This window comes from Marmota flaviventris, chromosome 3 (assembly GCF_047511675.1).
Source record: "Marmota flaviventris isolate mMarFla1 chromosome 3, mMarFla1.hap1, whole genome shotgun sequence".
Classification (NCBI taxonomy): Eukaryota; Metazoa; Chordata; class Mammalia; order Rodentia; family Sciuridae; genus Marmota; species Marmota flaviventris.
In genome coordinates this window covers 27,992,737-28,019,113 of record NC_092500.1, presented here as the reverse complement: position 1 = coordinate 28,019,113, position 26,377 = coordinate 27,992,737, and the positions used below count along the sequence as shown (strand labels likewise).

Here is a 26,377-nt window from a genome sequence, read left to right as displayed (position 1 = left end):
CTGTCACTGACTAACATTTCTCTTTGCCTCAGTTACTACATCTAAAAAATGGGGATAATAATAAACCTCATCCTGATGGGGATATTCTGAAAATTATATGAGTTAAACCAATTAAAATTATATAAGTTAAACCAATTAAATACTTAGAAGTTGGGTTCTCATTATAATGAGCTATTATAATATAGTCAAAATAGAAATTACCTTTCACAGTATCAAAATGTGATACAACTGGAACTGTTATAAGAAATACTCAAATTAACTATAGGACTTGAAATTAAGTAGAGAAAGGAAAATTAATTAGAATTTTAATTAACTCTAAAATTGTTGGGTTAAACTTAAATCAATAGTCTGTGTCCAGCCAATAACAGAGTTAGGCCTTTGTAGTATTTTAGGTATAATCTTTCTCTACCTGTATCTACATCAGCAGCCAAAGCAACTACATAATTGTAAACAAAAATTCTTAGCTGAAGTCTCTGATTTAATTATATGTTCAGTCCACTAACTTCGTTATATAGACAATTTGATGATTTAAAGATATAAATCCTGAGCCAAGATGCAGTTTCAGAGTAACCATTATGTTTTTCTCCTTTAAAAAATGTCTTGGGAAGAAAAAGAATGACATTTCACAGAACAATGGCTATTATGAAAAGAATTGAGATAAATGAAAAAATTGTAATGCTAGGTCAGGTTTATACTAGATGACAAAGTCAAAGATCTGATGGATTCACCAAGTTTGACTCTTTTAAAGAAAACTCCAAGATTGTGGTATTTCTGTTTGAGAAAACCTTATCCATGATCTCCCTTTTGTAAATTCCACCATTTAGAAGACAGTAGAGGTTCCTCATGTGCAAAATGAGAAAATTTAAAAATATGCTATTCAGGACATCATTAGAGAATCAAAAATGAAGTAATTTATACAAAAGCAACTAGAAAATTGAAATGTATATATAGTAGGTATTATTAGAGTTAGAAAGGGATTCATAACTTCTCAAATGAATATTAGAAACAATCATAAAAATAAAGCAAACTGAGTAGAATCTTCAAATGTAACAATACTGATATATTGTTTAGGATTTTATAGAGCATTTTGATATTTACCACATCTGTTGGTTCTCATGAACACCTTTCAAGGAAGTCAGGTAGCTATCAGAAATAAGACTGAAGCTCTGGGTAATGTGTGTGTGTGTGTGTGTGTGTGTGTGTATGTGTGTACACATATACACAGCAAATCCAGAACTTGAAAATTCTTTTATTTTTTTCCTGATCTCAGATCTTGCCCCTGTTTTATGCTTCTTACCCTCTAAACTGAGAACTCCTTCCTTTCATAGAACACATCTCACTGTTACCAGTAAACTAAAAATAATTGTGAGTTAACTTCTTCCTTTCTTTCAAAGTTGTGGAAGAAGGAGCAAACTCTGTGCTACCCCCACAATATCTTACCTACTGTGCTCCAGGGAGAATACAAACCAGACCCATTTATTTGAGTTCACACTCTGTGTTCAGAAGGCCCTCATACCACTCTGCTATGCTGCATAACAGATCACGCCAAGTTTAGTGACTCTAACAAGCATTTTTATTGCTTCCAAGTTTCTGGGTCAGCTGGGCAGTTCTGCTCTCAGCCCAGTTCACTTGTACATCTGTGGTTATCTTGGGTTGGGTTAGCAACTCTGTTCCGCTTGGCTGGACTTTCACACACATTTGTGGGATGACCACCTGTAGCCTGCTCAGGTTGGCCTTTGCTGGGACAACTGTCATTTCTTCTGATCCTTTGTCCACCAGGTTTTCCCAGGTTTGTTCCTGTGACAGCAGCAGGAGTCTGAGAGAGGAGACAAAAGTGGACAGAGTTGCTTACAGCCTGAGCTTAGAGCTGGCACGTTGTTCTTTCTGTTGCATAGAGTGGGCCGGAACAAGTCACAGGTCCAGCCCAAATTCAAGGACTGGAGAAAGACATGCCATCTTTTTTTTTTTTTTTTTTTTTTTAGTTTTCGGCAGACACAACATCTTTGTTTGTATGTGGTGCTGAGGATCGAACCCGGGCCGCACGCATGCCAGGCGAGCGCGCTACCGCTTGAGCCACATCCCCAGCCCGACATGCCATCTTTTGACACAAGCAAAAAGAGTGAATGGGCATGAAAAGACGTAGAGAATTAGGATCATATTCAAGCAGTCTATTGTAGCCATTAATATGTCACAGCGATGTGCAAGGCTCAGGGTTTGATTCACAGAACTAATACATAAACATAAAATATGTGTATGTTTAATATCATAAAGAAGGAAAGCCTAGCATATTAACATGAACATTATGCATTGACATTGATTAGATTCTTGGTTGTCACCTTATGACATGTTAATCAAGCAAGGGATTTTGTAATAATTCTAACTTACTCATCTTTGTATTCCAGGCACTTGGCCTTGCATCAGACAAATTGTAGGTATTTCATTAAAAATTAATGATTAAAAAAATTATAGTGGAAAAATCACTGTACTTGAAACCAGGGAATCAGATGAGGCACTGGGCATTTATGCCAAATTCTCCATGCAGCTTCAGAAGGGAGTGATCATCCTCCCTAGATTTTGAGGGACAGAATGAGACTAGGGATTCTCTCTTTCTTTTAAAATATTAAGGCTAATAAGAACTTTAGAAATTATATAGATCTACCTACTCATTATCCAGGTGGTGAGGCTGAAGCCGGGAAATCCAGCTTGAAAGCACAGATGGTTCATGTCAGAGACTAGAACTCAGAGCTCATGGCTCCTGGCCCAAGCCATCATGCCTAATCCCAATACCTGGTTACTCAGAGTGCATTCCACGGAAAGGATGGTCTGGGAGTCTCAGCAGAGTCTCAGAGTCTAGCCCAAGGTTTCTGAATTAGAATCTGGGTTTTTAACAAGATATTTCACATTTATGTTAAAGTTAAAGATAATCTAGGCTTCTGACTAAATGATTAAAGGCTGAAAAATAAAAATAACTTGTTTAGGAGTGATGTTCCTTCAGAGATCTTAACACTGAAGCCGACAGATACCTCCTGAGTGTTTACTCCATGTGAGCTATTGCAGAAACACAGAAACCAGGTCCTGGCCCTGCTGGAATCAGGCTCTCCACAGGGGAGTAAAAGCCCCTTCTCTCCTCCCAAGTCCTCCTGACTTCTTCGTGCCCTCTCTTTGCCCTTTCCTTTGCCCTTTCTTCTATGCCTCATCTTAATGATTCCGTGACTGGGTTCTTTTTTTCTGAAGCTATTGATATAAGAGCAAAGTATTTTATTCATTTGAAATTCCAATTTCAGAAGAGCGATTTTAAAATGTTGGAAAAATTTGATTTGGCCCACTTCCAAGCGGCTTACATTATACTGTCAGCATGACCCTAAAACTGTGTATGAAGAAGGCTGAAGCACTCAGAACCCTTTGGGGGAATTCTATATGAACATACTGTGGGTTAGTTGTACATTTGAGTTTTCATATTCTTCTAATGCAGTCTTTTCTCTAAGAAGATAAAAGGTTGGGAAGCTCTAATACTGAAATAAAAATTCAAAGAGATCCTATTTTTTTTTCTCTAACATTCAAAGCCAGCATATCTCTAATAAAATATTCATTTCTTCATTGAAAAGAAAAGGAAAAAAAATTAATATCAACAGATTGATTGTGTTCAAGAATTTGGGATGAAACAGAGACAATGAAACAGAAATCCAGCAAATTGGCTATTTTCTGATGAGTAATGAAGCCTGGAGTCTTTATATTAAGCAACTAGAGCACAAGTCATGGTTATGGGATACTGCTCAATTCCTCTGAGGCCCAGTATGCCTAGCATTTTAAGTTCCAGTGTTTGACAGTGTTACACCTCTCTTCTTTCTTTATACTCTCTCATAGTTCTGAAGAGCTCTGAACTCATTTCATTCTTCTTTCCTTCTCTTGTCTTCTCCCTCTTCAAAGATATTCCACAATGACTATGCTTTTCAAAATCAAGACTGCTTGAACTTTAGCTGAGAGTCATGAAATTTCAATCTTACACACAATGGCAAATACATCTTCTTTCTGCTCTCTTGGTGTCCTCAGAATAGCAACTGCCCGCATGAACAATAGGGCTCCTTTTCAGTTCTGAGGGCCTGGCCGTTGCTGACCAGCAGTGCATAGAAATAATCCTTGGCAATCCCATGGGTGACATTCCTCATTCCTTATCGCCCATGCTGCACACAGCTGGAACTTGATAAGACACCCAGAAAGAAGATAATGGCTGCTATCAAGCTGTCTAGGTAGAAATAATAATAATAATCTGTTTATGGAAAAGCAGCTGTCCTATTGTTTTGGATTTCATGAAATCCCAGAGTCAGATCCTCTCTTCCATGCCAGCCCCATTCCTGTTCCTCATGCCAATCCAATCACTTGGGGGCTTTAACGACAGGCTTTTTTTTTTTTAATGATCTTTGATACAATAGACAAGGATACATGTAAATATCCCATCGTCATATTCAGTCACACGGTATACTTAAAAGACTAGAGAAGAGACACTTCACAGGAAGATTTGAAGACTAGGAAGACTTTGTAATGAATATAGGGAAGCCCACTGTTTCTTTTGAAAAGAGGCATAAACCCCAGAAGTATTCAAATGAATAGTCCAATAGTGATGATAGTCTAAAATATTGACCCTCAAAATCTCACAGGTAATTCTTAAAATACTTAAAGTGAAACTCCAATGAATTATGATACTGTGGTTACCAGCAGACAGGACAGGTCACATCTATGCTGGCTGATTCCCATTTGTCCTGAACAGAAGAGCTAAAGGCTTAGTTAGAGAAGCAGTCTGGCAGTAATGTCACTGTTCTCCTTTTCTTTGACCCAAATCACTCTCCTGGATGCAAAAAGGTCTCCCTGGGCTAAATGTGTGGCTGCTTCCTTTCAGAGAGCATTGGCTTCATCGGGGTATCTGGGGACACTACTTTTCTTCATCTGTCCACTTATCTCTAGGGCAGCAAGCCCTTCAGGGTGAATCAAGTGAAGAGAACCAAATAGATCAGTCCTTGTTTTCCCTCCACACAACACTAAAACCTACGTAAAACTTGCATTTTTATTTCTAGGGAGAGGAGACACCTCCATCCTTGAAAGAGTTAATCCGTACGGGTCCCATTGTGGTAGTGAGAAGACGGTTGGAGGAGCTCTTCCTTCTCCTGTGGTTTCTCTAAAATCATTATCACTTCCACCTGGCTGAGTTCACAGTCTCCCTGGTTCCTCTTTTAGTAAGGACTGGAAATAACCTAAGAATGAAAAGAAGGAAAAGATAAGGGCAATTAAGTGGAGAAACAGCCTTAAAGGATTTCCCACTGACCAGTCCCTCCATTCTGTGTGACAGAATTACTCTTTGAGCCAGAAATATCTCTGCCTCTGGGTGAGTTCAGTTCTCTTGATACCCAACAAAGACACACTCAGCCAAAATCTCTCTCCTTTCTCTCTGCTGAGTGAATTTCTAGCCACAGAGGCTTCCTCTACCCTCTCCTACCTCCTCCTCCCTTTCAACAGAATTAGATCACATGTGTTTCTTTCCTCACCAAACAGAAGGGGAATTCCAAGAAAGAAAGTTAATGTGGTTTTATCTTTTGATTCATCTTTGGGAAGACAACATCAAAGTAAATAGGGAAATGCATTTTGCATCAAACATACTTGTATGTGCATCCTACTCTGATATTGACTACATGTGTGTCCTTAAATTTTCTGGGAGTCAATTTACTAAGATGTAAAATAGAGCTGTTTCTTCAGGGTTTTTTTTTTTTAAGGATTAAGTGCATTCATGCATTTGAATGTAAAATGTTTAACACAATGCTGATATGCAATAAGATCTGGCTAAAAGGTAGACATTGTGATTATACCTTACTTGGTTATCCACAGCCACTGCACAGAGGACTCTTTGTAAATAAGTATTAAAGAGTAAATGAAAGAACAAATGAAATACTAAAATAAATATATAGTATTTATACACACATAGGATATACATACACACGATGGTCTAAATACTTATATTATCATCCTCCCTCTGAAAATCGCATTGCTCTCTGCTTTATCTGAGATCTCAAAGCAGGATGGAGTCTGACAGCCTTCAGGGAGTCTATTTGGGCGGGGGGGGGGGGGGGGGAGATGCTGATCACAGAGTTTGCAAGGATTCTTCTTTCTCAAAGTTTTACTGTAAGAGGTAGCCTCCAGGAACCCATGCATTTTCTCAATGAGGGCAGAATGTGACAGTCCTTTAGACATCAAGACAACACAGGTGGGACAGGTGGGTAGAGTAACGTGCTTCTGGCCCACAACCTAAGGCCTGCAAAAGTAAGAGCACAGGTACTCAGTCTGTCCATTTACCAGGAAGAGTCATGGCAGAATTCGAGAAACCAGGAGATGTGGTCTTTAACTTGCACTTCCTTCTCTCAGTTGCTTTTTTTTTTTTGCAGAAGACACTGTAAATTGCAGATCTCATGCTATTCTTGAAAATATCTGGATTCAGACTTGGCATTTCTTGCATGAGACACCAAAGGAGTTAATGTCTGTCCGGTAATCAAAATCTGGCGGCTCCTCCACCACACATAATAGGCATTGTTGTTCTTGAGAGTTTGTCTGTTTTTTCTGGCAGGCTTGACTGTTTGGAACCGATTCTAAAACAGAAAAGGAAAAAGTCAGTCGGCTTTTTCTTTTTTTTCTTTCTTTTTTTGTTTACATGCACATGCAACAAAACATAAGGCTGGTCATATAACTGTTGTTTCGCCACATTTCCAGGAAAATTGATGACTTGCTATTCAAAGAAGATGATATATCAACTTAAAACGTTCTTACCAAAAGAGAATTTATTTATATATGTGCATGAAACATCCCAAACACCCTAAAGTGACTGCCTTCTCTCCATACCAAGCAACACATTACAACTATATTAGCTGGTAAGTGAACTGTGGCTGGCTGAGCCATTCATCTACATAGAAAATCCATTTTCACGATGTTATTAATGTGCTTGTTCATCAACCTTCCCAGGTCACTTGCAATCTTAAGACCCGCTTGTCACTCCCACCTGATGTGCTTCCAGATGTTTTCATCTAAAACCAACATGAACATAACTTACTAAAGTTACTGATATGATCAACATCCCATTACAAAACAGACCCTTCCCTCTAGGAAAGGGCAGATCCTTTTCAATTTCCAAACTGTCATAAAGCAACATTTTTGTATAAACCAAAATCATTCACTGGGTTTTCAATGACAAATTGTTATAGAAGTTTGTAAATACTTAGTTTCTGTACTCCCATTTCAGAATGAGGATCAAACTTATCCATGGACCATGCCTGATTGGCTCTAGGCTTAGTTATATTGGAGACAGACCAATATTCTAGATGAGTGTTCAAGTACCTTTTCTGTAAAGGGCCAGATGCTAAATATTTTGGGTTTTGCAACCCATACAGTCTCTGTAGCTACTCAATTCTGCTGTTTTAGAATGAAAATAGCCATAGACATGAAAACATTCATAGAAAATAAATGAATGAGCTATGTTCAATAAAACTTTATTTATAAGAATAGGCCACAGGCTGGATTTGGCCCATAAGCTCTAATGTGCCAACACCTGGATGCTAATGTGGTTTATGATAATGATGGTGATGATAGCTAACCATTACTGACCAGCTACTAAGTGCCAGGTCCTGTCTGTTCTCCCACCATACCCATAGTTGTCCCTGTGATTGAAATACTTAAAATATCAGTATCATCTTGATCATCTTGTTTCCTTTCTCATCTCCCCATCCATCATTTGCCTCAGCAGTACCTAGATCTTAGTGACCAATCACACCACAATTCCTGATCGAGTCAGGGTCAGGGGTAGATACAGTCCGGAGTGAATACACTCACGGAAACATTTGCATATTTGTGTCTTTGGTGCTTGCTCTGTGTCACACACTGGCCTAAGCAATGGGAAACAAAACACCCAAGATCCTGCCCTTATAAAACTTAACATTTGGCTGGGTGTTGTGGCGCATGCCTATAATCCCCGTGGCTCTGGAGGCTGAGGTAGGAGGATTGAGAGTTCAAAGCCAACCTCAGCAAAACAGAGGTGCTAAGCAACTCAGTGATTCCCTGTCTCTAAAAAAATACAAAATAGGGCTGGGGATGTGGCTCAGTGGTCGAGTGCCCCTGAGTTCAATCCCTGGTACCCACCCCCATACAACAAAAAAAAAACTTAACATTCTACTAAGGAGAGGCAGACAAAAACAAAGAACTATGTATTATACTGAATGTGGGGACTCAGTGTTGGAAGAAAAATAAAGCCGAGTAGGAGAACAGAGTGACAAGGGAATGTTGCTCTTTCATCCAACTCATTTATTTCTTATTCAACTACACTCCAAATAGACCTGTGATCTCCAATGTATCTACTAGGCTTAAATATATTTATAGAATGTGTTCATAACATATTTTTTATCTATTATTTTCCCCCAATTGTGCAGGAGAGAACACTGAGGTAGGAACTAGTTTATTTGTTGCAGCTGCAAATATTTGCCTACTTTGGGCCTGGTCCTGTTTTTAGAAGAGGGAATCCAACAGCTAGCAAAACAGAGATGCTCGCTCCTGTAATATTTACCTATGACCAGGGAAGTCAGAGAATAAACAAAAACCATAATAAACACACGTCAGAAGGTGATAAGTATAACAGAGAAAAGTCATCGGGGGATAAGAAGAACCAGAGTGCCTGGAAAAAGACAGATCGTCACTTAAAATAGCCGAGCAGAATGTTCTCCAGCGGGTAAGTGCGACTGCAAGAACACCTATCTGAACGTCAAGCCCTGGTGTTTAGTCAGCTCACCACCAAGTCAGCGTGTCATCCATTAAAAGGAAACACAGGATGTTCTGTGTTGAGTGTTCTATTTAAGTGCATAGAAAGAAATGTTATTCTTTCAAAGTCATTTTTGCCCTTCCTTTTCCCTTGCATGAAAGAAAATACTGCAAGACTGGCAGCTGAAACAATGCAGGGATGGAAGAGGGAAAAGGAAGGAAAAACCAAAACTGAGGGCCAGCATTCAGGCTGCTGTTTTAACAAGGATGTAACTGTGGCCCCGCCCTCCCAGGTCCCAGGACAGCCTTGCTAAAGAACCAGGGGAAAGCAGGGCTGGCAGACGCTGGGCATTTTCCATTAGTGTGCAGTTGGCTTTTTCAAACAGTAATGAGATGTTAATATAGATTTGAATTTTAATCGGATCCAACATGGGAACCGGGTGTTTTTCTTCAAATGTGAAATATTTCTAGGCTTTTAGAAAAATGTCAGCTGTATAAAGGCTAACTACTGTTTTACATATAAAACTGCCATTCTTCATTGGTTTCTCAGGAAAAATATGACGATAAAATGAAACATTACTGCAAAGATTTTTTTTTTTTTTACTTTCTTAGGAACATTAATTGTTTCTGAGGGTTTTATTTTTTAATCATTCTCACAAACTAAGAAAAATGCTTGTAAGGTTAAGGCAAGGATTAGGAGATTTCAGTTAATACATCGTGAAAACAGACGTAATTGAAATCTATTTTTGATAATCATAATATTAAGTTAAGAGAGCTCAAAAATTTCTTTAAAAAATGTGATACACTCAGCAGCTCGGTAGGATGAGGCAGGAGGATTGCAAGTTCAAAGCTACCCTCAGGAACTTAGTGAGACTCTAGCAACTTAGAGAGACCCCTGTCTCAAAACAAAAAATAAAAAGAGCTGGGGAAGTCACTCCGTGGTTAAGCACCCCTGGTACAAAAAAAAAAAAAAAAGATACAGATTTAATGCTATGTGATATGGTTTAGATGTGGTATCCCCCAAAAAACTTACATTACACAATGCAAGAAGGTTTAGAGGACAAAACCATTGGGTTATAGCCTTAACCTAAGCAGTAAACTAATTAATCCCTGATGGGATTAATTGAGTGGGAAACTGAGACGGTGGGGTGTGGCTGGAGGAAGTGGTTCATTGCAGGCAGAGCTATGGGGTATCTAATTTGTATCTGGAGAGTGGAGTCTTTATCTGCTTTCTGATCATCATGTGAGCCACTTTCCTCTACCACACTCTCTGCCATGATGTTCAGCCTCACCCTGAGCCCTGAGGAATGAAGCCTCCTGCCCATGGACTGAGATCTCTGAAACCGTGAGCCCCCACATAAACTTTTCTTCCCCTAAAACTGTTCTGTTCAGTTCTTTTAGCCACAGCAATGAAAAAGCTGACTAGAACACTAGGAATACCAATAGCAATAACTCTGCCGACAAGCAAAAGGGGTTCAAAGTCAAGTCTGCTTGCCCAGAAAGGACATACTCAGTAACCACCACCCATTGCTACCAGCCGTGACAACACTGTTCTCTCTGGTGTATAGTGTTACAGCTGCTCCCTCCACTCCAGTCATTTCACTAAACCCTTCCTCAGAGTGTGCTTTAACAAACCCTGACCCTGCGAGAGACGTGGTTCCCATTTCACAGATGAGAAGGATGCTCAGACGTGTGGTGTAACTTACCCAAAAGCAGACGACAAGGAAGGCTGGGTTCTAGTCCACAGGGCTTCGACTGTCAAGTCAGCACTTCGCTTGGACTTTCTCCCTTCTTATCTTTCCTACATTTCTCCCTTCCCCTCTAGTATTCTTTTCAAGGAGTATGCACTACTTTTGTAATTGGAAAAAGATCTTTTTTTTGGAATATACTTATTATGCCTAGTAGCTCTACTAATCAGTTTATTGAGTTATTCAGAATAATGTCCTCTGGGGTGTTAAGGGGCAGCCGGGTCCTGGGAGTCTGTCTCTACTACCACACGGGAATAAATCAAGCTATTTTTTGCATGACAAGTCTATCCAAAAATCCATTGGTCAAACAGCAGATAGGAGCTCAAGTCCATGCCCAATCCACTTCCTATCCAACCCCATGAGAATTCTCTGAAGGCCACTAAACAGAGCCTGCTGTGGGTGGAAACTAGGAGACTAGGGACAAGATTTCTCTAAACTTCCTTCATTGAACTCTGATTTGGATAGTCCTTAGAGAAAACAAAGGCAAGACCTCATGAGTGTCCACTTTTGGGGAATGTAAGCTTGATATTTTCCATCTGTGCATATATTTGGATGCCTAAACACATGTTTATAACACATAATCCTATTATTAAGCATCCAGAGTAATAAGACAAATATTCTGGAAAGAGAGACAATTATTTACTTTATTAAAGGATTTCAACATTAAAATATAAATCTCTATTGTGTTAATTTGCAAAGTAAATTGCCTGAAAATGTGAGATGTCAAATTTTCTATCTAACCCAGAGTGAACAGTCAGACTGGGAAACTAAGCATGCTGTTAACAAAGGAGAAAAAGAATGTATACATTGGAGAGGGTCACAGTAGCCCCACAAGTATTCTGATAGGCCCCTCTCAAAACGTCTTAAACATACCTCCACTTATATAAATTAAATATATTTGTTTTTGGAAATGATGCTTATCATCTATAGAAATATCTGCTAGTATAGTAATTTTGAATATTGTATCTGTGAAAGAGAATATCAGCCTAGAGGTGTCAAGTTCAAAGCAGTTGGAGTGGATTTCAACTCACAGTATTTGGGCACCACAGCTGAGAACTCTGATTCTGTGGATCCAGAAGGAATTCAGGCATTGGCATTTTAATAAATCCTCTTCCAATGCCCCCAGCCACCACATATGATTCCAAAACACACCTAATTCTGAAAACCCCTAGGCTTGTTAATGTAAAATGGTGGACAGTTCCTTCAAATTTAGGGAGAGAAGGTTAATGCTTCACAGGATAGCATGAAGGCAAGGAATTATTGTTGATGTTTTCAAGATGCTAACAATTGCAGGAGAGTATATGGAAGATATCACATAGTGAGACAGAAAGCAAGAGGGATTCAGGTTCCAGGTTTGCTCTTTGTATAACAACTCACCCTCTCAAAAACTGACTACTCTGTAAAACCAGCATTAATCCTTTCCAAGGACAATGCCTCCCTCAGCCCTAATCACCTTGCACTGAGACTTACATCTAAAAGATTTCTACCACCTCAATGCTACCACTTTGAAGGCCAATCCTTCAACACTTGAACCTTTAGGGCACATGCTCAAATTATACCATGCACTGTCTTAGCTCAGGCCATCATAACAAAATAGTACAGATCGGGTGGTAACTTAAGCAACAGATAATTATTTCTCACAGTATTTAAGGCAGGGAAATCCTAGATCAAGGTACAAGTCAGTTGATGTCCTTTGTTAGGTCTGTCTTCCTGGATTGCAGACAGTTGCATTCTAGCTGTATTCTCATTTGGTGGAGGGGGACAGAGACAGCAATCTGATCTCTTTTTCCTCTTCTTATAAGGACACACATTTCATCATGGGGGCCTATCCTCATGGCCTCATTCAAATCCAATGGTTTCCCCAAGGTCCCTACCTCCAAATACCATCATACAGGAGGTTAGGGATTCCATGTAGAATTTGGAGGAACACAGCATCCAGTACACAAGTTTCACAGTTCTCCAGAGAAGAAAAGAGGCCAAAACCATGAACTCCAGCCAACATACTGATAATGTCAGGGCAGTGTCTAGTAAAAAAAAAATCATTATTCACTTGATGACAGTTGCTTGGTGAGCGACATCCACTGCTCAAAGCAAAACATGAAAGAAAGAAGGAAGTTGTCCATCCACCTCTTCACTCTGTAATTCTATCCCTGAATTATCCACTCTACTTACTATAATTGTCTTTTGGAAGATAACTGGTCTTTCCTAGTTCACTTCTTTCTCTCAATTCAGACAGACTATAGTACATATTTTATAACAGTGCTATCCAGGCTAGGAAACTTGACAGATATTTATCTTTAGACATGCCAAGGTCAGGACTTTCTTTCTCTCCTCCTATATTTCCATTAGCTCATACTTTATAAGGTTGATGAACTAGTGAGTGTTCTATCATTCCCCTCTCTGCTTGCTCCCCTTCAGCCATCATGGAAAGATTTTGAGCACAGACATGCTATCAGATCTGTACTCCTGGAAATAAGGAGTGTGTGTGCAGTGAATAGCAGTTACATTCTAATTATATTAATTCAGACTGCAATTTCATTGAAACATAAAGGACCTGCTGCCGGGGTGGTATGGACAATGGAGGCTGAACATGTCAACGACATGACAAATTCCTCGAGCAGAGTGCCAGATGTATTGTTGCCCAGGATTCTTTTCTGAGAGCAAATTCAGTCCGCACTATCAGTGTCAACTCTGGAGTAAGGAATTGGTTCATTTGTTATCTTTCCAACTTGCAGGTACATCTGCCAGAAGAGTCTGCCAACAGATGAATTGGTAATTAAAATCATTTCCGTGGTTGGAGGGAGTGATTCAGAAATTGTCCCTCTTTTCTTTCTTTCTTTCTTTCCCTGTGTTGGGGAAAGAATACTTTGGTGAATATTGATGAGACTTGGCCACGGGCCGTACCAGAATTGTGTGATTCACTAGTGCCTCCGTGTTCACTTTAGTACTGAGAGCCTTTACTGAGATTTGATTCTTTTTTAAGCTTTTTCATGGAACTTAAGTTCTAGTCTTTGTTAATACCGTGGTGTCCTCCTTTGTCTTGTACAAGTTCTTTGGAGCAAATTCTAATATGAATCAAATACAATTCAATTTACGAAGACGTGTGTATTGTATCCCCTTCCTCTGCTAGTGACTGTGCTAGAATAAATAATAATAATAATGAGAATACATTCATCTGGATTTCTTTTACTTCAGCTAACCAAATGTTAATGAGGGGTGAAGTTTCTCCCCATAGAGGAAATTCAATAAATGAAAAGAAAATCATTTGTGGATATGTATCATTCTATATTTGTCAAAACACATAGAATGTACAATTGTGAGCTTTAATGAAAACATCAACTCTGGGTGGTAAGCATGGGTCAATACAGGTTTATTGGTTTTCATAAATAAGCCCCTACTCTGGGGAGTGATGCTGGTCATGGGGGATAATGAGCTTATATGGAGTGGATTATGTGGGAATGTTACTTACATTCCACTCAATTTCTTGTGAACCTAAAACTGCTCTAGAAAATAAAGGTTTTTTAAAAAAATTATAAAATTAAGATATCTTTTTAAAAAAATTATAAAATTAAGATATCAACAATTTTTATAACTAATGAATTAATGGATTCATATAAAATTTTTAAGAGTTGATAATCTCTCTCTCTCTCACACACACACACACACACACACACACACATACACACACACTTCTATTTACGGAAATACCGCTACTTAAGAAGTAGTATTACCAAAATGTGGAACCAGAATCAGATAAAATCTCCAACTCTAACTGTAATTTTACAGGAAATACAAAGGACAAGATGATGAATATGTTTGAGAACTCCTCAGGAAATGGAATCAAGAAAATCCAGCTTACTCGAAATTGTCCTGGAAAAACAATCTCATTTCTTCAACCAAAGAGTGATTCCAAGAAAAAATGGGAGATGAAAAGGGAACGCATATATTAAAGGAAGCCTTGAGAGACAAATCGAACAATCAGAATGTATGGCTTGGATCTAAAGTTAATAGATTGTGATTAAACCTAAATTAGTAGATTGTAAGACAATTGGGAATATATGGTCAAACTGACTACACATTTCCTGAAATGATGACTTACTGGCAATGTCTGTAGGTGTGATAAAGGTATTGTGTTTATTTTATTTTTGAGAATCCCCACCTCTTAGAGACACACACTGGAAGGCACGTGATGGAATGAAGTCATATATGGAGTGGGACCGGTACAGTTGCATGTGACCATCCCTGAGTGGTGAAGTAAGGAATTTCAGCTCATTATACTTTATATTCTTTTATGTCTGAAATGTTTTAGAATAAAAGTTTACATAACTGAGAAATGGTCTCTACCTGACCAAGCCTCAGTTTTGATAGTAAAACAAATAATAATATTTATTATAGAGACAACATCATATTGTAAGATTTTCTGAAAATTTAAATAGTATATTTAGAGTACCTGGCATGCAGTAGACACTAGGTTATTTAAGGGACCAGATTTATCTGTTCATTACTGAACTGGCTGGTCTGAACCTGATGGTGTTTCCACACTGGGGAGGGGGCAGGCAAGGGGCAGGCAGGGCTGACACCCTCAGGTTACCACCCTTTCAAGCACCACAAAGATGTTGATTAGAGGGTTTTTAATTTCCATCTTGTGCTGAGTTACTATTTTTAGATTGCTGATCCTGGAACATACATGTAGGCGCCCTGGTTTGTTAAATATTTATTTAATCAATTCCAGGCGACTCCAGGTGCAGGGAGGAAAAGTGCAAATATATCATATCTCCTAAAGCCAATTACTCCGTTCCACCCTCGCCTCCACAGATATATTTCTTTTATGAAATATCAAAAGACAATTATATTATCTTCCAAATTAATTCTAAGACTATCAATTTCCCCAGCTCATTCCAACTCCCTCTGACCATTTTCTTTTTTTGTATCTCGATCTTACTTACCCTCACAAACCCCTGTTTATAGAAAGACCAAAGTTTAAAGGAAAAAAAAAAAACATTAAAAAGTGAAGCACATCCGGAAAAGATTAGATTGCACACAGAGGCACAGTCTGCTCTCCGGGATGATAAGCCCTGACCAAGCAGGAACTCTTCCAGTTAGCTTCGAGCGGCTGAGTTTTCTTGGCTTTCTGGGTCCTGCTGCAGACTTCATATTGTCAAGAACCCAGCCTCAACCCTTTCCAACTGGGGTCTACATGTCAATTCCTCTTATTTCTAATAAAGCTAATTCTTATTTTTCTAACTTGCTTCCAATTCTCAAATGTAGCTCCAAAGAAAACAGAAAGTAATTAAAATGTCAACACTTCCCTGAGAAAGAACATAAACTCACTTTGGATTTTCTTTCCACTAGAAATGCTGATTTTTCTCCAACGCACTGGGTCCTGTGCACAGCAACCACAGTCACCGAGGCAGAGCTGGCCCATCAAGCAATGTACATAAATCCCCTCTGTCCATTACCTTGTTTGCATTTCTTCTTCTCCCTTACCATTTTCCAAGTGGAGGGATTCTATAAATGAAGCACTTAAACCTGTCTCTTATAATGGACTAATATCTACTCCATTATAATATATCCAAATTTTATGCGATATGAAATAAGCTCTAGCAGCAATAAGCAATTTGATTTAACGTGAAAAAAGCCATGTGGAGCCTAACAGCTTATTATTCAGTGCAATGTAATAAATTAACTGAGCACCATTTTGCATAATGGAAGCCTGATTATTCCTTTTACCTTCATTTGGATTGGTTTGGATGGATTATCACTCTCTTCAGAGTTAATCAGGTTTACGTGAAACAGCTTTTTCTTTAAAGGTATTACATTAAAGAATGAAATAAGGGAGAGAAAACATATGCCATTATTTTGTAATTTGTGTTTGTAAGGTGAGTTCTTTGAAAGAGAATTCCCCAGAAGGAGAATTCTGTGACCAGTAGTCCAGGAATTATTCAATTAAGAGAAGAAAAAAAAAAACAATTCAGGTCTCATGCCAGCCCCTTCCCATTTCCTTTCCATAGATCCCTGCCATTTCCTTGGCTTGATTTTGCAAAGGTCATTGCTCCTTGGTATCAGGTAGATTGGTTCCAGGATCCCAATATTCAAGTCCTTTATGTAAAATGGAACAGCATTTGCATATAATCTGCACAGATTACTTATAATATCTAACATAATGTATATGTTATGTGAATAGTTGTTATACTTCATTGTCTAGGGAATAATGAAAAGGAAAATCTGTACATATTCAGTCAAACACAATTTTTCTTTCAATATTTTTGGTCTGCAGTTGGTTGAATCTACAGATACAGAGACAGCAAATACCAATGGCGAGCTGTTCTTTTAGAAGAACTCTTGGTTCCTTCTTTCCATTATCTCCCCTCCCTGCTATCTGTTCTATACATACCCAATTACTTAGCACTTTGGTGCACACATCATGCGGCCCAGCACTCTGTTAGTCAGCTTTACATTACTGTGACCAAAATACCTGACAAGAACATCTTAGTTCGGGCACCATGGTGCACACCTGTAATCTCAGCAACTCAGAAGGCTGAGGCAGGAGGATTACAAATTCAAAGCCAGCCTTAGCAAAAGTGAGGCTCTAAACAACTCACTGAGACCCTGTCTCTAAGTAAAATACAAAATAGGGATAGGAATGTGGCTTAGTGGTTGAACACCCCTGAATTTAATTTCCAGTACCAACAACAACAACAAAAGATCAATTTAGAAAAGGAAAAATATCATTTTGGCTTACTGTTTCAGAGATTCAGCCCTTGGTCAGTCATCTTCATTGTTCTGGGTTTGAGGTGAGGCAGAACATCATGGTAGAAGTGGGTGGTAGAGGCCAAAAACTGCTCAGTTCATGGCACTCAGGAAGGAGAGAGAGAAAGAGAGTGAGAGAGAGAGAGAGAGAGAGAGAGAGAGAGAGAGAGAGAGCATGCAGAGCCAGGGACAAGATATAGTGCCTAAAGGCACGCCCCCAGTGACCTATTTCTTTCCATTCCCACCTGCCTACAGTTATCACCCTGTAGTTCATTCAAATCACTAATCCATCAAGTTGATTAATCCACTGATGAAGTTATAGGCCTCATTCCCCAATCTTTTCACCTCTGAACACGGCTCTGTTTCCTAGCACATAGCTTTTGGAGGACACTTCTAGATCCAAACCATAACAAGCACCATTGGTCAGTGAATATAGAAGAAGCCCCATTAAGGGTCACAGTCAGATCTCCCATCAAAGTTCTCCAAATGCATGGAAATACATGTCAATAATGACTGCCACAAACCATCACAACCACCATTTTTTTGAGGACTACGCACAATCCAAGTAACTCTTAAGTTCTTAGAGCAGGCCTACAAGGAAAAGATCATTGTCTCATATTTGCAAATGGAAACTGAGCCTAAGATAAATAAAATATCTTACCAAATTTGCACAGCGAGTGAAGAGGTTGAATCCGTGTGACATGTTACACTGCCTGCTGAAAAAAAAAAAAAAAAGTTAGCAAAGTAGCATCTCCGTTTTTACATCACCGCCCAGGGGAAACAAAACAATGTCCTCCCAACAGTGTGGCTGACTGTTCATAACTGTATACATGGAGTTATTTTATAGTATTTAAAGGAAAATATGTGGCACCACCTCTGCATCTTACAGAGACATTTGGATTTCTTTTCTGGATTATAAATTGCATAAGGCCATGACACTTATTTTCTATATGATAGGACATCAATGTGGTATGGTGTTGAAGCCAGAAAACCATAGGTTCCTCATTTGACTCTACTTACCACTAACTGCAGTGAACTCTAGCTGGTTTTGCACAAAAAATAAGCTTCATAGAGCTATTGAACTAAACTATTAAATGAAGTAAGTTAGATGAACACATAGCACAGGTATGCAATCAGTAAATCTATTCTCTCTCTCTCTCTCTCCCCCCCCCCCATACTATATAGACTTCAGTTTTCCATGGATGAAGCTAGTTTCATGGATGTTTTCCCTAGGAAACAAAAGTGCCCACTTTTGTGAGATTCTGATAGAAAATTCCACCCCTTGTGTTATTTTCTTTTACAATTATTCACTGGCATACATTTACATTTTCCCATTTCACCAAAATATTCTAGAAATTAATTTGAGTCCTAAAATTTAGAACAATGAAGTAAATGAAGTTAGCCAGCATTCGTCTTTACATCTTTTTTTCTTCAAACTCCTCTGTCATCATTGCTTCACTTTCTTTTCTTCAGGCTGTGACAGTGCTGCTGGTGATTTAAGAGAAATTTAGATCAAGATCTAGCACGTAATTTTATCTACTTCTGCCTCTGACATGAAATGCTTTCCCTTTAGGGGGGAAAGAAAGGGAAAGGAAGTAAAAGGCAAATCTTCAGTTTTTTAAAAAAATTAGGAACAAAGGGAAGAAAAAGATGAGTGACTATCTCACGCACAAAAAAAAAAAATTATGTGGCAAAGTTTTGTTATGTTATGAGTGGCTTCAAATTTTAAAGATACATAGAGGTCACATTTTTCTTTGGAAACAGTTACACTTTGTTGGGATCTGAACAAAATGTCTGACAATAAAAAATGTTACATAGAATCTTCAGTGAATGATCATGTATTTTGTCTTTGGTTTATGGCATCTTTTTGCCAAACACTCAAAGAATTTTATATATTTCTTTGAGTTAGAATGAGAATATTATTTGCCAGAATATGGTTTGATAAAATGATAGCTCAGAGACATTAAGTGAAACATACAGAGTCACACAGCAAGTTAGTATCAGACATTTTAAAATTTGGATTTTGGAGCATCATGGAAGCTATAAAATGAGAAAACAGTGAATACTTGCTTCATGGATCAGCTTTCTTGGGGACAGAAACTTTGCTCTTGAGTCTTCCTCTGTATGCCCTAAAGGAATGTACAACCTAATTGGATGTGGGTGGCATGGGAGTATATATATGAGATAAAAAAATTTTTCTAGAAATCTAGAAAGGGACACAAAAGTGATGTTTGAGGTAAGACTTGCAGAATGAGAAGGACTTCCCAAGGTCAACTGTGTGGAGCAGGGGTGGGGAGGGGAGGAAGTGCAGGCAGATAGGGAACTGAGCAGTAGCATGAAAACATGAGTGGAGGGGGGCTGTGTCATGAAAGATGAAGGGGTGGAATCTGGGTCATGACCAGGTTCAAGAGCAAAGGAAGGAGCTACAATTGGGACGACAGAGACCCATTAGAGAGCTCTTACCATCCTCTTGCTGTGCTCTGGCAAGCATCCAGCTGAGGGTAGCATTGTGGACCCTGAGCAGGGTCCTGAGCTGTAAAGGGAGAAAATAGTGGATACTTTGCTGCATTCCCCTCGGAGATGGTCCTCATGCCCACACATCACACCCGTGTCTAGGCAAATGACAAACTATGTCACAGGGCTTCGGATTTCTCTAAACAAAACTTTTGTACAAGCCGCAGTTGATGAGAAAAGAAAGCAGAGGACAGGATGCTGGGGGACACCTGTGAGTCAAGGAATGATAGAGGAACCCATGAAGGTTCCCTGGAAGGAGAAGTCAGAGGAAGACGGAAACCCCAGAGAGCTACGAGATGGAAGTCAAGGGAGAGGAAGCAGGTGAGATACAAATAGAGAATGGGCCTGGGCAGCAATCGCTGTGGCCGGGGACCTAGGAAGAAAGAGCCACCGATTAAACAGCCTGCACAGGTGGAGTTCATGGGGTCCTTGGTGACCTCAACGGACATTACAAGTCAATTGGGGAATGTAAAGAATGGAGAAAGCACATATGGAGAATATTTCTTTTTTATTAGTCCTTATTGGTTATACAGGACAGTAGGATGTATTTTGACATATACAATCATAGAGTATAACTCATTCTTCTGATTGTACATGATGTAGAATTACATTGGTCGTGTGATCATATGCACACATAGGATAGCAAGGTACAATTCATTCTACTACATTACCTGTTCCCATTTCCCCTCCCTTCTCCTCATTCCCCTTTGTCTAATCCAAATACTTCTATTTTTCCCTACCGCCTTCCTTACTGTTAGCGTCTGCATATCAGAGAAAACATTCTGCGTTTTGTTTTTTGGGATTGACTTATTTCACTTAGCATAATATTCTCCAATTCCATTCATTTACCAGCAAATGCCATAACTTCATTCTTCTTTAAGGTTAAGCAATATTCCATTGTGTATATATGCCACATTTTCTTTATCCATTCATCTGTTGAAGGGCACCTAGGTTGGTTCCATAGTTTAGCTATTGTGAATTACACTGCTATAAACATTGATGTGGCTACATCACTATAGTATGCTGATTTTACGTCCTTTGGGTATAGGCCATGGAGTGGGATGACTGGGTCAAATGGTGGTTTCATTCCAAGTTTTCTGAGGAATCTCCATACTGCTCTCCGTAGTGGTTGCACCAATTTGCAGTCCCACCAGCAATGTATGAGTGTGCCTTTTTCCCACATCCTCACCAACATTTATTGTTGCTTATATCCTTGATAATTGCCACTCTGACTGGAGTGAGATGAAATCTCAGTGTAGTTTTAATTTGCAGTTCTCTAATTGCTAGAGATGTTGAGCATTTTTTCATGCGACGTGTTGGAGCATCTTTTTATACTTACCTATGAAAGGAAGGAGAAATGAGGCCAGAGCAGCATTTAGGGTTAAGATTGGGGCTTTGGGACTTTTTCTTTTCATTTTTATGTTTTGTTGTTGTTGTTATTGTTGTCTTTTTTTTTTTTTTTCATGGATGGGGATAGAATCCAGAGCCTTACACATGCTGGGTTGTGCTCTACCACTGAGCTACATCCCCAGCTCTATTTTGTTTTTCTTGTTTCAACAGAAGAGAGCATTGAGTTGAGTGCATTTAATGATGGTAATGAGTCTAGGACAAGGATACAGTCCAGAAATGTTCTGAGCAACAAAAGCATAGATGCTAGAAATGAAGGCTTTGGGTAGGGCTGGAGGTGGTTATCAGTGAGTTAAGAAAGAGGAAATTCATCAAAAGGAAGCAAGGACAACCCTGGCTTTTGGCAATAATATATAAAACAGCCTAGTGGAAATAACATTTTAGATCACCAAAGAGTCAGAAACTTCCAACCTGGAGTCTTAGCCTTATCTCTCAGTCCTTCACTCAGATCCTTCATCTGCAATCAGTGAGAAATGCACTTACCTTGGAAAGTGACCTCAGCCTTCAATCTCACTGTTCTCTACTGACATTCCCTCCCCACTGCTCAGCTATATTTTTTTATTTTGCCTTCTACACATAACTTTCTGATATGCTCAATATTTTAGTTATTTATCTTCTTTCTTACCTGCTCCTCCTATTAGAATCCAAAGAAAAACAAAAGGGAAAACTTTTTCTCCAGTTTTGTTCACCCCAATATCCTCAGCTTTCTAACGACTGGGACATAGTGGGTTCTCAGTAAATAATGGTTGGATGAATAAATTAAGGATTAAGATGTTACAGAGGAGTTTCTCAAGTTCAGCATTATTAACATTTATGTCCAGGTAACTAATTTGTTTGCGAGGGGGGCTGTCCTGTGTCTTTCTAATATGTTTAGCAATATCACTGGCCCCTAAGAACTAGATGCAAATAGCACCCACCCCTGTGGGAGCGAGCAAAACCGTGTGGAACATGATCAAAGTCCACTGAGAGCAAAACCACCCTAAACTGAGAGTCTCTGCTACAGAATGCTAAAAATGTTATGATATGATATGATATGATATGATATGATACGATACGATACTACACTATATTATATTACACTGTAATGGAGAGAGAAATGCTAAGTGACAGTGACACTTGGTCACCAAATTCTCCCACGGCCTGCTTAATTTGAGGTGCAGGAAAATACTACATCAGTGATGGTGTTGGCTTCATGGGAAAATGACATTTTAAAAATTGTTTTACTAAGAAATATGTTTAGAAGGAAACACCTTATAAATCAAAAAAGCACCTGCTTAACTCTTGTCTGGCAGGTGAGTGTGATGTATATTTTTCCTTGTCACCCCTCTGGACAAACAATAATAACAAAAATAATGATCCCCACTCATGTAGACTTGTGTCATCCGAGCTAATAATGTGTGATAGATGATTTATGGGTAAGATGATTTTAAAATTGATGTCTCAGCCTGCACATTCTAATTACCAAAGGATTATAAGGAGCCTGAAGATACAGCTGAAGTTGTCCTTTTAGAAATTACCTTCCCTTCAAACTGTCCATTTTAACCACTCCCTTCCTCTGCTTTGAATAGAAATCAGTTGTCTTGGATTAAATTGGCTAACACTGACCTCTCAGAAACATAAGGATCTCAAAAAAATGAAGAATGTTCCAAAAACTGCCTTTGAGAATGTAGAAAAAAAAAATAGATGCAGAAAAAAGATCCAGAAACATCTTGGCCCTAGGATCTCTCCTTAAGCACAGAGAGCACCAACTAGGGAGTAGTCATCAGGCCAATGACTACTAGGTAATCATGTGGTTAGGACAACCATATGTCTGGTTGGCCTACAATATTCCCCGTTTATGCCTGGCATCCCAATATACCAATTAAAAGCAGCCCCTTTCACTCTTAAAATGTCTGCACATGGACAATGAATATAGGGTCACCTTCCTCAGAGTTAATTATCTCTGGACTGCCTGCACAAGAGCATGGAGGGACAGGGACGTGTTGCTAAACATCCTCTTTGTTTTTCTGTCTCTGAGCCTTGGGCACAGTTCAGACTTCTCAACACTCCAGGGCAGACCCAGCTACAAGGATGGTCCTTTCTGTTGCACTGGCTCAAGGAAAAACTCTCTGTGAGTCAATAAATGAATCAGTCTTCCACCTCACTCATTGATCTATATGTCATTTCTCTCTCCACTCCCAAAAAAAGGGAAATGGTAATTAGGCTATCACGTCACAGAGTCTGGCTTGCTCAGGTTTTCTAATGGCATGGAGATTCCCGAAGGCCATGTGGTGTGAGAGCTGACAGATTCTGAAGCCTGCTCTGAGGGCACTCCTGGCTGTACAGTGCTGGCTATAAGGAGCCTGAATGAGAACCTCCTGGAGCCATAGCTCAGTACTTCTCAAGATTAGGGTAGGGACGATAGAGAGAGCCAACTGACCCACAACATCCAGCCCCGTAACTAGCAAGAGACGCCTTTGTCTCTCAGAACCAAGAACACAGGCAAGAGATTACACAAGGGTGGGGTTAGCCACATCACCCTCTGCCCACTCATATCAGAGGTTCAGGTGGTCAGCAGCACAGTAGGGCTCTTGTCCCCAAACTAAGATAAGGGACAGAGACTGAGAACTCAGTAACAGCTACAGGGCATCCCTGAGACGAGTCCCTAACCCTCCTGTGACCAGGAAGTCCTGCTTATCACTAGCTTCTACTCTCATCATTCACTGCTTCAAATTCCAGAAAGAACTACTTTTGATTTCTCTCCTGAGTCGAAGCCCCTCTCAACCCAATACCTTTTTGCAAATACAGTTCTCTAGAACACACTCTAACCTCTAATTCCCATTTATTTATCCTTCCTTTTTCAGTGTGAATGTGTGATTTTTCCTGCAGGGAACCCTCTTTCAACTTCCCAAATTGGAATCCAGGGCCCATCCTACCACACCCAGTCTGCATTTCTTGTTCTCACAGGACTCTTCACAGTTTTGATTGTGTTTATTTCTAATCTCTGCTAATTATAACCCTTCAAAGTTAGTAATTTTTCCTTATTCTTGGCCCTTCATTTTTCCCTTGAGTAATCTACATTACCTGGTACATAGAAGTTTCTCAAGGAATGCATGTTGAATGACTATGTGAGTGACTGACATGTTTCACTTTGGTAGCAGCAACTGTGGAGGTGAAAGGTATGATGATCCCCACCTTGTTATTTATGTCACCCACCATGTACCACACACTTTTCTTGAAAAGTTACTGTGAAGACTACTTTAGATAATGCATCTATTTGGTGTTTAATGAATAGTAGCTATCCATAAGATATTACTTAAGCCTCCCTACAACACTGCGATGTATTATCTGCCTTTTAACAGGTAGGAAACAGAGCCTCAGAGAGGTTAAAGTGATTCAGAAGAAAATGGCCAAGTCAATCAAGATTCTAGATAATAACTAACTGCCTGACTCAAACTCAAGCTCGTTCACTGTGACACCCTGATGGAAAGAAAGAAGCAAGGAAGGGAGGCAAGAAAAAAGGGAGGGAGGAAGAGAGAGAAAGAGGGAGGGAGGGAGGGACTAAGAAAGAATGCAAGGAAGGGGATTTGAGATTATAACCCTAATCCTGGCAGAATTCTTCAAACAAGTATCATTGAACTGCTAGCATCTAAGCATTAGCAGTTAACAGGATTTTTGAAAGAAAATTATAAAGCAAACAATTAAAATATCTGATGCAAGGGAGTGCTCACCTCTCGGTCATGATGTCATAGCCGGCAACTGAAGCTCAGCCCGCATTGTTCCTCTGCAAGAGTGGTTTCCGTCAACACTTCCAGCATCTATTAGTTGTGTCCTGACTCTGGCCTTGCCTCGATTCAGGCCTGCTTCCGGCTTATTGGTGTGAGTCACACTGTCCTTGTACAGGGTGATGAGTCAGATGGCTCGGCCAAGTACTTCAGTAAATGGAGGTTAGGGACTAATATGAAGTCATCGAAGTTCACATGAAAGGGACAAAGGAGACCTCACAAGGTTGCTGCTGAAGTCTGGTTTATAAAAAGCCTTTCTCTATAGATCAAAGCCCAAACAGGAAACATCTAAAAACTCTCTCACACCTAGGGGTTGTGAAAAATTGATCATGCCAGATCAATGCCATCTCCATTCTCCTCCAAAAGGAGAACATCAATAGCTTCGAAAATAAAAAAATAAAAAATGTGGCCCCATCAGCAATACAAACCAAAGAACTCAGATAGACTTCATGTGAGCCATATATTTTCTTTATGGAAAATTCTGGGATGATTCCATGATGACATATGGTCTCTGATATAGAACCACCCTAGTCAGCCTGATCAACTAAATTTCTGTAAATACACTCTAGGAGCTAGGCAGCCTCCATGTTAAACTCAAGGATGTAAATGTGAACTAAACAGAAGTGATCCCTGCTTCCTGGAACTTACAGTCTGATATAAAGACAGATAATAAAATAGTATGTATATATATACATACTATATATATATAATATGCATATATATGCATATTATATATACATACTATTTTATTATATATATATATATAATATTCCTCTCAGAGAAAATAATATTCCTCTCAGAGAAAATAATTTTTAAAATCTTTATTATATGATGTGTCGATTTTGGTAAACAGGTGTAACTGCAATTTTGATTACAATATCCAAAAGATTGAAAATACGTTCCAAAATGATAAGGCTTGCTAAGTTGATGGAGAAGAAAAAAAAAATTATTTCTCAATGTAGACTGAGTCCTGTAGGACAAACTACAATTCGCATGCCTTTCTTCTGGAGAAGAAAATGATATAACAAATCATTCCAATGGTTATGACTACTAAACATTATCATTTTATTTTGTAAGGATCAGTGAACTAAGAAAACTCATTTTATTTCAGAGAATTGTGAAATTTGAGAGTTGGGAAGCCGTTTTGTAATAAAATCCTATTCTCTCTCATTTTAAGATCAGGAAGCCAAGTCCCAGAAAATGTTTCTTCAACATCACACCCAGAGGCATATCAGTGGTGGAAGGAGAACTCAGATTTCCTGATTCTGTGCTCCCCTTTCCAAGACAAGTTGTAAGGTGCCTGTTCTTTTTTTTTTCTTTTTTTTTTTTTTTTAGGAGTGCTAATTTACCAAAGGCATAGAGATAGTAGTTTGCTTTTAAAATTCTCTCGCTATGTCTCTCTCCCACATACAT

General features: G+C 39.1%; 1 long non-coding RNA gene across 2 annotated transcripts; it reads right to left on the bottom strand.

Moving 5' to 3' along the window:
* Positions 1-1,550: 1,550 nt before the first annotated feature.
* Positions 1,551-25,461, bottom strand: LOC139705176 (uncharacterized). Of its 2 annotated transcripts, none has more exons than XR_011707051.1 (6): positions 24,911-25,461; positions 17,941-17,995; positions 17,272-17,385; positions 6,340-6,629; positions 5,056-5,246; positions 1,551-1,816 (listed from the first exon to the last, which is right to left on the bottom strand). It is a non-coding gene; the product is annotated as an uncharacterized lncRNA (long non-coding RNA). The 2 variants fall into 2 exon arrangements; XR_011707052.1 differs by having other exon boundaries at positions 5,083-5,246; positions 24,911-25,460.
* Positions 25,462-26,377: the final 916 nt, after the last annotated feature.